Source organism: Perna viridis, chromosome 2 (genome assembly GCF_037379345.1).
Source record: "Perna viridis isolate PV_CMFRI_1.1 ecotype Kerala chromosome 2, ASM3737934v1, whole genome shotgun sequence".
NCBI lineage: Eukaryota > Metazoa > Mollusca > Bivalvia > Mytilida > Mytilidae > Perna > Perna viridis.
The window spans coordinates 65,293,430-65,309,354 of NC_142446.1; the positions used below are offsets into that span (position 1 = coordinate 65,293,430).

The 15,925-nt window shown below is 35.1% G+C and overlaps 1 long non-coding RNA gene across 1 annotated transcript; it reads right to left on the reverse strand.

The window, feature by feature from the left end:
• Positions 1-6,941: 6,941 nt before the first annotated feature.
• LOC148626509 (uncharacterized) lies at positions 6,942-14,098 on the reverse strand. The gene is made up of 3 exons (XR_015920087.1): positions 13,933-14,098; positions 10,082-10,296; positions 6,942-8,580 (listed from the first exon to the last, which is right to left on the reverse strand). It is a non-coding gene; the product is annotated as an uncharacterized LOC148626509 (long non-coding RNA).
• Between the last annotated feature and the right edge of the window lie 1,827 nt (positions 14,099-15,925).

Sequence of the window (15,925 nt, forward strand, 5' to 3'; positions counted from 1 at the left end):
GTACAGTACTTTTTCTATATTCATTAATAACATTATCAATGCCTGGGGCTTTCGAGTTTTTTAGGCCTTTCACAATAACCATTATTTCTTCATCTGATATATATATATCCATTGATAATATCATTAATTACATCATCATTAACATTTTCAAAATTTGGTACAAAATCATCTATAGCATTCTCTTTATTTTTATTTAGCTCTTCAAAATAATCACGTAAAGTCTCAATTGAGATGTTGGGAGTATTGTTTTTATTACAATTACTGAAGTCGTTTAGTAGCCTCCATAATCTATTCGGATCACTTCTAGCCTTCTCGCGTATTATACTCTCAGCCTTAATTTCGTAATCTCTGTATGCCCTATTAATGACTCTATGATAGTCGCTACTTGCTTGTTTTAAGCACAATCAGTTCGTCTCGTTCTTATTAGCATGATAGTTTTTCTTTGCTTTATGAAGAGCTGCGCGCTTCAATTTACAATCCGCGTTGAACCAAGGCTGATCAACTTTTTAACACTACCGATCCGTTTTCGATTTCCAAACGCCGGTTCCGCCGTTCCAATAAAAATACTATTAACTTTTTCAATGACAATATCGAGCTCCGTTTGAAAATTACTATCATGAACATCTCGTTTTTCCGCTTCGGTAAATAAATCGTCAATCGCCTCGCGGTCATTTTGCATACTATCAATATACTGGTTTTGTTTGTCTGCTACCCAACGAATAGGTAGAACTTTAATCTCCGCTTTGTTATTAAATCTGTATTCTCACTCAAACATGAATGTAATCTAATGTGTATTCGACTGTGTATATGGGAACAAATAAGGTTAAATTCAAGGACTTCAAATTCATTTATATAAACAAACAAATTAGGTGATGCAATCGCATAATCAATTAAACTTGTATTTTAACATGTTTTTCTCCCTATATTTGCATCTTTACCAATTCTACCATTTACTATAAAAACTTCAATGTCAACACAAAAATCAATTAGTTTTAATCCAAAGATATTTGGTCAACCCTGATCCTCATTACATCTAGATAGAGGGACATTTATTTGTTTCAGTTTGTTTGTTTGTTTGTTGGGGTTTAACGTCCGAGCAGCAATATTTCAGCTATATTCAGACAATGAACATGAAATGGATGATAAAATGAACATGAAATGAAAAAAAAAGGATGGGTCACAAGGATAATAGGGTCGACAAATTTTGATTGCCACTGGAAAAAGGGGGGATGGGTAAGGTCGGGCAATTTAGCCTCCTGTGGCGGAGCGCAAAGATTCCTACTCCTATCGAATACCACAGCAGGGTTCTTTAACGTGCGAGGAATGTGGCATCTTTCCCAACACGGTGCATCACTATGGTTTGCGGTCAGGTTTTCCGTATTATAGCCTGACAACCCCAGCATGCAACACGCCAGGGGTACCCCATTCCACCACCTGGGGCACACATCTCAGTTGCTCTGTGGGCAGAGCGCCTAGCCCCTGGTTAGGTTTCTGAGCACTATTTAGTCGCCTTATACGACAAGCTTAGCGCTGCTGCAGGCCTATTCTTTTAACACCCGGACCTGCACGGGGCTATTTGTTTCAGAATATTAACTGAATGTAGTGATTCTTGCACAGTATCAATATTTAATATATCTAATAATTTATCATCAGGTTCTGTGACATCTGACAAAACACCAGTTCTAGCCAATTAGTAAAAATTCCATATTTTCCTCCGATAGTAATAGCATATCAGCTTCAATGTCCAAATAAGCATCAACAGAGGTATATTTTGAACCTTCAGGGGGGATTTAAATACACCCAATAAGTAAAGAGTCCATTTTGGAGAATGGATTTGAAAATTTCAACCACTGCACAAAATCGCAGTTTGATTTTGGAAATTTAATTTTATCTTCTAATTTTTTTTTATCTAACGATAATACCACCTGATTTCCTAGAACATTTGTCTCTATGTTTTGCATGATAGGAATAATTAGGAGGTATATTCAAAAAATCAAATTTATCAGTTTTAGATTCTAAGCATACAAAGACGTCATAATTTTGAATTGTTTCACTAAATTCAGGTATTAATAATTTATTGGCAAGGCCACATACATTAATACAAGTCAATCTAATATCATTAAAAGGTTTTAAATTATCAGAAACATTCTGTCCTCTTGTTGGCCTGTCCTATTTTGAACCCTCATCATTCCGTTGATTATCGGAGCGTCGGTGCTGGGACTCATCAGAGTCTGGAATATTTCGCCTTCTCCGTTGGTTTTTGTAAGTCGGCCGTTTCGACTCGGGATAAACAGGTACATTATTAACATACAACACATCACCTTTAAATTTGCAATCATTCCCCAGTCTTTATTCCCTACTGAACTCTGGCCAAAGTTTATTTCGTCTTTCATAGATTTCTTTTGGTAATTGTTCATACACACTTTACGTTGTACTTTTAAGTGTTGTGGGTGCACTTTTTAGGACGAGATTCCTATCCTTTCGGCGCTCAAATCGGGCAATGATTGACCTAGGCTTACCGTCAGTAAGCGGCCGCAGTCTGTGAACGACTTGGAACGGTATCTCTTGTTCTATTTTCATTACCTCTTTAATAAAGCGTTTCAGTTGTTGTTCTGTGTTTATATTTTCTGCTCCTTTCGATTGTTCATTATTTGCTTCATTTACACCAGAAAAAATCAAGTTCTCTCATTGACCTTGTCTGAACATCTATTACTCTTTCTTTAAGCTCGGAATTATCTGACAATGTCGTTTTTCTTAGCTTCAAGATCCGCTATTCTTTTAGACAAGTCATTCATATTTGTCTCAGTAGAGCTGATTCTGGCATTGAAATTACCCATGTCATGTTTTATCGATACAATTTCACTTCCTATATAAGAAAATCGCCTTTCAAGTTGAATAATCTTGTCATTAATACTAGGGAGCAGATTCAATTTTTCCATCAGATTAGGTAAGGCACCAAGTTGATCAAGTTTCGCAGTAAGATCACCAATCATTGTGAATAACGATTGAGGCATCGATGTAAAATGGGGGTCTACTGGGCTGTCAACAAATGATAATGTCTGTGCGACATGATCCTGAAGGGCGTAAGGTGTATTGAAAGGTGTATTTTCAGGAGGGTTGATAGTGTGCTGTTCATATAACACCTTTCTTGCATCAGCAATATGATTACCGATTGGGGTTGCATGTGTCTGTAGCTGCTGGTTAGTGGCCATATCATTTTGTCTCACAGCTGTATTAGGTGTCGCCATTTTTTTCTTTGTTTACACACAAAAGTGGAGTTGAACTTAGAAAGAGCGATATAATTACACAAATAGTTTATATACATTAAACAGTCCCATTTTAAGCAAATCCATCCATATTTCCTTTTCAAAGAGACAACAAAACCACCACCTCCACCCTGTCCGCCATAATTGTACATATAAGGCTTGTGCAATGACTTTACAATGAATTTTTCAATGATTGGAGACAGGATAAATTCATTTAGATAAGATTAATGCTTAGAATTTATTTTTTAATTGACAATATTTTTTTTCCATTCGGTTATACTAGTACTCTATACAGACAAGTTGTTGGTATTCAAATGCATGGGAAATGATTCTTCTCCTCTCATTGCTGAAATGTTTCTCTACTGTTATGAGTTCGTGTCTAAACTCTTTAAAAGATCCTTCAAAATACTTTTGGATATATCTTGATGATATTTTGGCCGTAAATAATCCCAACTTGATTAAGTCTAACAATTAACAAAGCACCCGTACACCTTTTTTATTTAAATATTACAATAGAAAGTTGCACATTGCTTACTTAATTTATGACAAGATCTTATATTGATTTCTCTATTGGTAATTTTCCTTTCACCGAAGCGTCCCCTTTGGTATTTATTTTTCACAGCTGGTCCGTTTGCCTCGTATTTGTAATAAATTACAGTGTCCGATTTTAATGATCGCAATAAATTCATCACAGAAAGGCTTTTTCCCGGAGGGTATCGATATCAAACTCAATTCTAAAAATGAATGCTAAGTTATAATTTCACCTTTACAAAACTTTGATACAAAAGTATACACTTTGATACAAAAGTAAAAAAGCACTAAGTCACTTGCCTTATTTTTTATTTTATTTTATTTTATTTTATTTTTGTTATAATTAAAAATGGCATTGCTCACCCAGTTTTTTATGAAAAAGAAAGCATATTCCGATGGGTTTATCGACTGTCCTCAATAGATTTATTGATAAATGATACGATTTTCAAATTGCAGTGACCTATTATTCCTAACAATGGTAGTTTTGGTGGTATTGTCATTCTTTAATATGGAATATGTTCTGAGCCAAGTTTCAGTAACTGCGAGCGTTCTTTAAGTGGATATTTCATGTTGTCTATACGGTGTATGTTGAGGTATTCCACGGAGAGAAGTAGATGTGTTATTGGGTGAATTTTATGGTGTGTTTGTTGCTTCAGTTAATTTTTTTTTACCTTACAATATCCTTTAAAAGGGGATGGTTACGGCCTTATAAAACTAAATGTAGTTTAACCTTACCGCGCGCCTGTCCACATTCAGGAGATGTTGGTCATTAATGTGTCATTGTGTCGTTATGTTACTTTTTAATTTGAAGATTAGAGTTCTACTTCTGTTGTCGGGCCTTTCATAACTTACTTAAAGATGTATTTACACTTCTTGAATACCTTTAGGTGATGTCTGAAAGTATTCACTACTGTAATTTGTATTTAAGTTATACGCTGAGCCATTTGTCACTTTTCACCATATCCGTTCTTTTTTCAATCTCCTCTTGGTTGGAGAATGTTAATTTCGTTCAAAATTTGGACACAAACCTTGGCCTCCGTTGCTCTGGAACCCCCATCTCCCTTCTCAAAATCCTTTATACCGGACACTACACTTTCTGTTTTTTTTTTGTTTTGTTTTTGTTTTTGTTTTTGTTTTTGTTTTTTGTTTTTTGTTTTTGTTTTGGGTTTTTTTGCCTAATTTTAGAAGACTAAATTTATACGCTTAATACTAAATACTTAGTTGGCATTAACTCATTAACAATACATGGCAAGGACAATTGTTACAAATATAATGAACATTGTTATACATTATTTAATAAATATGGTAATCGAAACATCAGTAATGATATGCATACATCATCCTAATGAGAGTTGAGGTCAATCTTAGTACGTCTTACCAGTATTTTTGAAATCTATTATTTTGATATGTTCTCATTGAAATTAACCCATTGAATCATCAAAATATTTGCATGCACCTTGGATGAAAATGTTTAGAAATTGTTTACGTTACCGTACGTATATGTAAGTATGGGTAACCGGTCTGCCTAAAATCAAGCAAGGACCGACTCATAATATATGATTTTAGCCCAAGAGCTTTCTTGAGTTCGAGGGATGATATTGACCGTGGGTTGATATTGGGTCTGATATGACAAATGATGTTGTGATACAGCCTTTTTTTATCAAGTACTTCAATACTTGAAAATATGATTTGTAAAAAAAAATACATTTTTTTCAGTTTAAAGAAATAAACAGTCTGAATGATTGTAATGACATAAAAAGTTATTTTCATTAAGTTAAGTTATTATACCACTTACTTACAAAGGGATCGGTATATAGCGATAGAGGTGTCCGCCCTTTCGTCAGTACTTCGTTCACACACCATTGAATGGAATTGAATGAAACTTTCACAGAATATTTATTCCATGTTTTCATTGTGTATCTCTTGTTTACCATTTTAATCTGAATCAATTCGGGGCTTCACATACATTTGTAGCAAAACATGAACTGCGCTTATTTGTAATGCAGACATAAAGGACCTACGTCTTATCCGTTACTCCTCGTACACCACTGAATGAAATCCTTTTGTGCACCTCCTATTTTAGATTTTGATCAAAATCAATTTTGGGGGTTTCACATAGCAAAACATGGACTAATGAATATTTGGATATGGAGGAACCCATCTCTTATCCGTTACACCTTCTACACCACTGAATGGAATTTAATAAAACATTCACCGAATCTTATTATGTATTCTCACTGTGCGCCTTAAATTTTAGATTTTGTTCAAAATCAGTATGGAGGTGAAAGAATGCATTTTATCAAATGGTGAAATAGGTTTTATGAAGATAGTGTACATTGCTCACAATTTTTCCTAGTTTATTCCATGGTGAATTGTTTAGATCCCATGCTCGAAGTCCAATATTTATGGCGTTTGCTGAGGCTGTTTTTAACATGACGTTTATACCTCACTTACAAATCAAGATGGCGACCAAGCAAAATAAAAACTAACCTCCAAAGAGAAGGCATTATTATTTGGACTTTCATACCGACAGCCCCCAGTTCTTCATCTTGGAAAATAAAACCTCTGTTTAGTGATGGAGCTCCCTGCCTTTCATTATATTCATATTGTCATTTCTCCATTAAGTCTTTTAACAAAAACCTTTGAAATGGGTTCGTTTGGACCTTTTCAGCATTTGTCTTTTCTATAAACAAAAATTGCTCCTCCAACTCCACAAAACATCGTCGACCCTCAACGATTTCAATAAAATGTTGATGTCACCTATTTACTGTTTTTTTCTTTCTAAATGTTTGTTCCACATGTTTGATGAATTGATGTTGTTATTGTCGCCGCTTTTTTTGTCACAGGAGTTAGATTCATTAAATGGATCTAACTCATGACCTCAACTTCCTGCATGTGCTTTTTGTCTGTGCATGAAATTTAAGACCAATCACGGAAATGTACGACTAAACGAGTGGCACTTATGCACAGTGGGCGTGTGATATACATTACATGTCAAAATCTGTAACACATAAGGTACATTTGTATCAACCTTAACTCCCATAGGGCCCCAAAGGCCTACCTATTTTCATATGTATTATCTTGTATAGAAAAGAGAAAAAATGTACATGTATATAAATTTCATATAAAATTCAAATTCAAATAGACGGTCATGATTTTTTTAATTCTACAATCGAAAAAATATCTAGTATACAGCTTTACAATAACTATACAAAATAAATACGAATACAAAATGGATAAAATAAAACTTTCATATATTAATGTATACAACCCGCAATAAAATGAATTGCCCTTTAAATGTATAAACACTGAATTCTTGTTCATCAAGGTTAACAGGAAGTAAGGGCGGATCCAGAGGGATTTCAGGAAAACGGGAGTTCTAGGCTATTATTTGCCCATGTTTTGCGAGAAATTAACAAATTATTCAACAAAAGGGGGTGTTCCAACCCCCGTAACCTTCCACCTGGATCTGCCATTATAAAATAATATGCAACTGTCATACCTACTATTACATGCAATGTTAAAAAAGTCAACGGACCTTACTACAATAAACCAGAACAAATCATCAGTGAAGTAAATATGGGGCACTATACAAGTATTTGTATAGCTACATCAAAGCGCATCGGCTTTTATAACTTGAAGCCAATGCCAAGCTGCAAAATTGAATCTTTCATTCTTAAATGTTAAATAAAAAGGAAACTAGAATTATATGTACACTATATTAATGTGGTATAGGCTATACCAATAGTGCCAACTCTCTTGCAATGTGTCGAGACTCGTGCATTTCGAATCTGATTTGGTGATATTTTCCTTTGATCCACTGTTTTTTGCCTTAAAGTTTGATCATTCTAACTTTTACAAAATCTCACGCATTTGTGCCTTGGAAGCTTGGCAGACCTGCTATATTACTGGCATTTTTTCAAATCAGTCTGATCGTTGGTAAATGTATACATGGAGTCACATCACCTGGTTAATATTATTACAGGACTAATTTCGTTTTTACACTTAGGCTTTATAAACCACCTTATTGTAAGATGGATGAGCGAGTGGATCGCACTGTTGTAGAACTGTGTTACTCTGTACATGATTCTGGTTATCACTAGCTGGGTAAATCAATGGTTGCTGCTGTGGGTTCTGTTCCGGTGATGGATAAGGTCTGTTTCCACTTTGATTCTCCGAAATGATTTTAAGAAGAACTTTTAACATTTTTTTTCTAAAATTGACATCACACTTTCTAGGAATTACGCGATCTCAATTTTGTATACACAGAAACTTTCTGCTCTTCTGTACGAAGCTTTTATATATCCACTCAAATGGTAAAACGAGCACCTTCAGTGACTAATCCATCAATATATATCTTTTTTCAAAAAAAGCGTTATTGTTTTACCCTTGAAGTTTCGACAAATACATTTATAATATGTTTGTAAGGCAACGGACATAAGCAACTCGATTTTATTCTTGTGGTCTAGTGGTTTAAATAAGTAAATCCTGGGAACCCAACTAAACACCCTAAATTACAATTACAAATTGGATTTCAGACATCAAGTGTAAAAAAGTTACGTAATCCGAGAAATGATTTTCATCATGTTTCTATGTTGGTTTTCTGCAAAAGCCATCACGCCATCTGCCTGGTTTACCGGTACACCCATCATTACCATATTACCACGCTGACCAAGAACCACAACTCCTCCATTTCCCCACATTTCGCAAAGCCAACAAGAGGCTTTTTGTCTTTTTGTAGATACAAAGACTGCAACAGCTATACCAATCGCCAATACGAAACCTAAAATAGGCAATACTATTCTGGGATGTTACTGACTAATAAAGAAATGAGATCTAGGCTTAATAAAATGTCAGATAGAGCCACTTCTGCCCATGCAGGACATAACAAATGAAATGTTGAACAATCTTTGATATATACACATTTTGTGTGTGTGTGTGTGTCGAAATAGATCCAAGTGATACATGAGAGTAAGATAGATAGGGCTGCTACACCTCTTTGTGCCCATTAGTTTTAAAGCCTATCCCAGTATTATATAAAAGGAGAGTTTCATTTGGCAAGCTCTTGCATGAGTCGAGGGATGAAAACTCCATGCGCAGGTGAGACTGAATTGAATTATTTATTATGGTTTAACATCCTATGACAAAGCAATCATGATAGCCGATTTTGTCTCCGTATCCTAGTTTTCCTTTCCTCTTTCGTCTACCAAGTGATATACTCGGGTGTTTCTAGAAAAGCAGTGGACGCTAACCCTACCGGTGCACCTGGTCCAAGCTCCCAATTTTAGTGAAGTCCGGGTTGCTCATTTACTTTTGTTCTTTGTACGTATTATTTTTGGTTATTTCATGCATGTTCTTTGTTGTGTGTGTCTGTTTTCCCTGTCTAGCCCTTACCCTGAAAATATATTATTTTGAGTTCCACTCGAATCGTGGTTCCCTTGGTTACTCTTGTAAGTAAGGTAGATTGATCTTGACATGTATACGGTCTGGAATTCGGTTCGTTCTAAGGAACCATTGGAATAGTGAAGTAGTTTAATGATAATGATACTGTTATCACAGTACCTTTCAACTGGAAGTCGATCATTGCGCGTAAATCTCTATAATAACAAAAAACAGGATAATGGATCGATATTATAATTGCAGGACGGGAACATTTTGGGAACATACGATATACATGCATTAGGAAACACAGCAAATTTTAAGGAATTTGAAAATGGGAGAGGCATTTTCATGCGAAACTGAAATGTCAAAGGCCGAATTGCCACCAATTAGCAAAGCTTAATCTATTGACTGATTGAATTGATGTGATTTAACATTTCATGCATTCCAGGATGGGAACGTTCGATTAAACGACATGACCATAATATTTATTATTTTTATGCCCTTAGCCGGATTTCTAATGTACATAGAACGTGCTACATAGAAGAAGCAAATCCACTCAATGAGGCACGTCATACAGCAGTCATGCTTCGGAAACTCGGGGTCACTTCATTTCGTGTTACTTTGACACATTATTCTGACTCCCTACCCAACCATTTTCTATCTTTACAAAATGTACCATGTGCATAACAAAGAAGCAGTGACTGTATAATGACTACCAATTCAAAAGCCTTCGGTATGACTTGTCTAAGGATAGAAACTAACCACAACCCCCACAACCAGACCACCAAAACAGTTATTTGGGTAAAGCATCAATGTTTTTTTAAATGCTTGTAGAAAATATGCATCAAAAATAAAATGCACATGCTTAAAATAAAATAAACCTACACGTGTGACGACTATACCTGTATATCTTCAGCATAAATGTAAGAAACCTCTGACCTTCCACTGTGATCTCTGCACAAATATGCCATTCATTTATCTGATCCTGCGTTATTATTAAAGCGTAGGCTACAATACTCTGGATACGGTTCCCCGTCCCAGACAACCTGATACTCGTCATTTGGCTCTCTTAAAAAGTGCCTGTATTCATCGCAGTCAGTGTTAGTAAAATGCAGATCTATAAATAAATGTGTAGCAATTTTATTTATCAGTGAAATTTTATTAGAATTTTAATTATATGAGGAGAAAATGGTATAGACATATTTTCTGCTTGTTCAGGAACTTACAGCTGCACATTAAACAGCTCTTACGCTTCGTAATCTCGAGGGTCACTAATGGAGATCCTGGATTTTTTTCACACGGGTGTCGTGAAATTTCGTCTTTTGCTGTAGTGAAGCGCAGTTGGTTGAGTAAATTATCACGCGAGTAAAAAATCTCAGAGCTGTACTAGGGACGAGTGTAAGTACTTATTTTTGGCTTAAAATGATGCATGCTACCTGTGTTCCATCATTATCACCTGTGACGTCGTCAACAATGCACTGATTTTGGTTGTCAAAGGCGAGAGCCAATGCCCTCGTATGGCCGTCTTAACAAAACACAGTGACTCATTATACTCCCTCACAATTTCGGAATAAATCAAAATTGCATTTTGGCTTACAGATGCACACATTGATAAACAATGATACATTTAGTGTGTATTTCTTTAAATAGAAGAACGACGTTCATCAGAAGAAATATTAACCTCAGCGGAAAATCTGAATAACTGTTACTCTGAAATAAATGATACTGCTGGTTGGTACATTAGTTATATGTTTGGTATTTTTCGTATTGTATTAGCCGAATGAATCTAAAAATTAGAGACATATAGAATTTAGCGAGAAGAAAAAAGGCTAGCGAAATGATTCCATTGAACTACTTTTAAGGTTTGTTTTGATGCAGTGAAACCTGTCTAATATGTAAATAGGAGATGTTGTATAATTACAAATGAGACAGTCATCCACAAAAAGTCAAGACTTCTACAGGTCACCACAGGTCTTCAATGTAGATAAAACCCCTACCAGAAGGCAAGCTGTAAAAGACACCAAAGTAAATGAAGTGAAACTATTTATAAAAGACGAAAATCGAACCCCTTTTGGACTTAAAAAATGACTAGGTTAAAACGGATGCATGGTTTTCATTACATGTACAACACAGGTACATGTACATGGTGTAATGATCCTACTTTACCCTCTCTTTTTTTTTCATTTTCCCCCATTTTTTTTAAACATAGCATGTTTATCAAACTACCAGTATATTTTTCCATTTATGCGCATATTTTCACTTAAATATGCAGTGCTACTCGACTTTTTATATACCACCACCCAACACACTCGAGTATAAAGGCAACATTTCCTCAGCTTACCTTAGCGACATACTAATTGAAGACCTGGAATTTCTTACAAGTGTTGAGAAATTCCATCTTTTTCAGAAGTAAAGAGAAGTGGTACGAGAGAAAAGACCATTAATTTCTCGTATGAATTTGCTTATAGTTTCATTATGGAAGGATGTAAATAGTTATGTTTTTTTGTCAGAGAAGAAGATTTTTTTAAATAGGTTATAAAAATGAATATAAAAGCTCTAGTTAAAATTTGTTAGGATTATGCCCAGGACGGGTACATGTAAAATGCAGAACAAAAACAAACAAAAAAAAAACGGAACGAAATGGACCGAATGACACTAATTGAAAGTTTTATAAATTAAAGTAATGAGTATCGGAATCGCTGCATCATCAAAAACAATCCAGAAAATAAACAATGGCTCGCTTGATATTTGTTGATAACCAATTAAACAGGATAAGAAGTAAAACATTAATTAAGTTGTAACGGATTATCAAATACTGAAAAACAAAGGTGACGGACAACTAGGTCACCAAGCAGATCCCTTATGCCATTTGCACATTTAAGATTAACAATGATTATGTAGCCAAATTTTATTTCCGTTCTTTCTGCATTGTATGATTAAACATTAATGTATGCATGTAGTTCACCTTACGTGAACATATGGTGACGCTTTACTTAAATGGTACAGTATTTGAACGTTTACTGTTTTGTAAAATTAGTGACGGTGGTGCTGTTTAAAAACAATAAAGCATTATGATAGAAATCATATAGCGAATCGCTCCTCCAGTCCAACCATGGATACTGAAGAAGAAGGGAGGAAAGTGTTTAGTAGGGTACCAAATATGCATTCTATTCAGAAATATATGAGATTAAAAATACTATATTACGTCAAAACAATTCCTAAAAGGATGCTTTTGAACCAATTTAACGTTTGAGATAAGCACAGAGATAATGTTCTTTTCTATTTTCACAAATATTATTCTTAAATATAACACAAGGAAAGCTACACATAGCATGTCAGGTATTTAAAAACTGTACATTTAATTTCTTTAACAGCATTTGTAGAGAACATATTCATCAAGTAAATTGTACACCGATCTGTTTTCTGAACGTGATGCACATGGTATAACTAGCTTTTAAGACGCCACAGGGCAATTCTCATGCCCGAAAACAATTGTGATCTGCAAATGATCTGTAAAAAGTTGAGATTTGTAGTCCATTGGATCAACCGTGACCACCCCTAGAGTCATCGAAGTTATATTTAGGTATCTTTTAACTACATTTGTATCATTATGGGGAATCAAAATGCACAGAAAACGTTTTAGGTTGTCTTGTACAGTATAAAACTACAGAATACAAAACTTTCATTCCGGCCGAAAACATTGAGGACTTTAAAATCAAAACTGACTACAAGGTTCTAGTGGTCCATTCACGTGGCTCCTGTGCCGTCTGTCACCTGCTGTTTAGGTCGTCTGATTACTTTGAAAAGCATCTTCTCTGAAACCGTAAATCGGATCTCCAAAACTATGGCCGATCTATATTTAACTATAAATATGAGCGGGTGAATCTCTTTATTTTGATAACAGACACATTTGATTATTTAATATAAATGTCATGCACTAAAAATAGGAAGAGCGGATATCTGCCGGATCAATCTCTAGACTAATGCAACAGCAAAACGCTTTTAAGTGGGGTCCGAGATAGTTATTTCCACTTTGTATGCTATTTTCGTCAAGTATTACACATATGATTTTCATTTCGTTTCATTCTGGTTTAGTTTCGTTTCCGCCCATATCGTTCCGTTTCGTTTTTTATTCGTTCCGCAGTTTACAGGAACCCGCCTAAGACACTCTAGTCGATAAGTATAGCCTCAATTACAGAAAATAAATATTGCATTTATTTGACCCCATATAAAAGTTAGAAAATTTCGATTTTCCCCGTGTACAATTTGGGCAAATTTGAGCAAATAATATCCCGGACCCCCTTGTCGAAATCTCTGTATCCGCCTGTGAATTAATAACATGGTGTTTCCTACTAAATTAAATTCACACTTGATGTATTACGTAAAATGTGATGCAATTTCCTACGAAAATGATTTTATACTGGTTCCATTGACCACATCTGTATTATTTATTTAAAAACTGATTAAAGCATTCACGCTTATTTCAGTAGACTTAATTCTTTTTTAAGATAAAATTTCTTTTTACCAAAGCCCTGTCAAACACACGTATACAGGTTATCCAATATACGTTCTACGTCTTCACTTTAGAGAAATGCTTTCAATAAAGTTCAAAAACTACACATGGATAACCGTGAAAAACATTTTGGCGATTGGCGACAGCCAAAGAATGAATTTGTGTGCTATTTATTTTTTATACACGATAGTCATTTATGAATTTATGTAATGTGTGTATCGGTGGAAATATAATACTCACATCGAAGCCGGTCCCGAGTACCGGTTGAACCAATCTAATAAGAATTTCGTACGATTTTCATTTCCTAGCTCTGCCGTGCTTGTTCTATTTAAGTGTACAACACAATATTGTTTTAACCGAATGTAGAGGGAATACGGGTATCTCCTATGTAACACCTTCGGTCACCGACTTAGTGTACTGTTTATTTTAAATAGAAATGTGACCGCAATATGACCCCGGGAATTTAATCAATCCAGATGGTATCGAAAATTATTTCCTCCAAAGGTTCTCAATAGTGGTAAGAAGCGTCAAGAAAAAGATGATAAGACCAAGAAGATTATTTTTCGATAAAAAGCGAAATAAAATTAAATGTAAATATATGTTAATAACGTGACAAGCAATGTTGTAAATACAATTATAATTTTAATTTTAGTAAAATATCTTTGATTTTATTGCGTGGTGGGGTGGCAAGGTTCGAAAAATTTAGAATAAAAAAGGCAGAATTGAAATTTTTCGTCGAAGGAAAAAAAAAAGAGCAGGACCTATTATTTCAGATAAAAAGGCAGGGTAGTAAATTTGACCCTAGCCCTCCCCTCGCATAATAATCAGATGGTTGCTCCCGGAGCACTGATTTTTTTTCCGTTAAAATGTTATGAAACAGTTGATTGAAATAATGTTTCAATAGCACCGAAAAGATTTGTTAAGATTAGAGAAAAAATAATATTTTTATAAATGCCCTAGATACATGTACGACATACGTATATTGAAAAGTCATTGAAACAGACATGATGTAGAAAAAATGACATGACATTACATGTCTTGATGATAGCAAGAGAATGTTAAATGTGCAAAAATATATTTCATGCGTAACTTCTTTGTGCCAAGAAATTTCAAAATAATTAAGAAGTAAACAAAAAACTTTGAATATTCTAAGCTTTAACAAGTGGTGAGTCTACACGTTTTATTCAAATAAGCCTTCAGTGGTACATGTTTGGTGTAAATTAATGCATACAGTTGCAACTCGTGCTGTGCATAACATACTGAGAAGTTCCTTATATCATTTTGAACTAGCGAACCGAGCCGTTAGTTGCCTTTTTAGCTCACTCGAAGAGTCATGTGCGCTTTTGCTATTACTTGGCTTCGTCGTCGTCGCCTGCTAACAATTTTTCAGCCTCATATCTTGACCTACACTTAGAAATCGATGGTAAAGGAAAACTATTGACCAAACTTTACGACAAACATGATGACTTTTTATTCAGAATTGTCAACTTTCCTTTCATCTGTGGCAACATCCCTTCAGCACCTGCGTATGGAGTGTTCATATCACAACTCATACGTTATGCCAGAGCTTGCCGAAACTACGCAGACTTTTTGTATCCCGCTAGAACTCTATTAAATAGGCTTCTGGAACAGGGTTATGTTGCTAAAAGATTACAGTCATCACTGCAGAAGTTTTAAGGTCGTCATCATGAATTCGTGGATCGTTATGGTGTATCCATCTGCACCATGAAAACTGATTTATTAAACGGGTCATGGTTTTCCTTTCCTCGTTCGTCTACCCTGGACTTGACTTTTTATGAGCTATTAACTCGTCGGATGTTTCTAGAAAAGCAGAGGACGCTTACCCTACCGGTGCACTTGGTCCATGCTCTCAGTTTTTAGTGGAGTCCGAGTTGCTCATTTGCTTTTGTTACTTTGTATGTATGATTTTGGTTACTTTAATGTTCTTTGTTGTGTATGTCGGTTTTCCATGTCTGGTGTTAGTCCCTGGATTACATTCTTTTGATTACCGCTATAACCTTGGTTCCATTGATTACTCTTTCGAAAATTTTCTTCTCTGAAACTACAGTGCAGAATTAAATGAAACTTTACACGAATGTTCCCTTGGGTATCTTGCACAGAAGTTGTGTTTAGAGTTTTGATCAGTCGATAGACATGGCTGCCGTTACTATTTTTAGACCACAGGGGTCACGTCACCAATTTCTACATATATATCATATACTAATAAAGATAT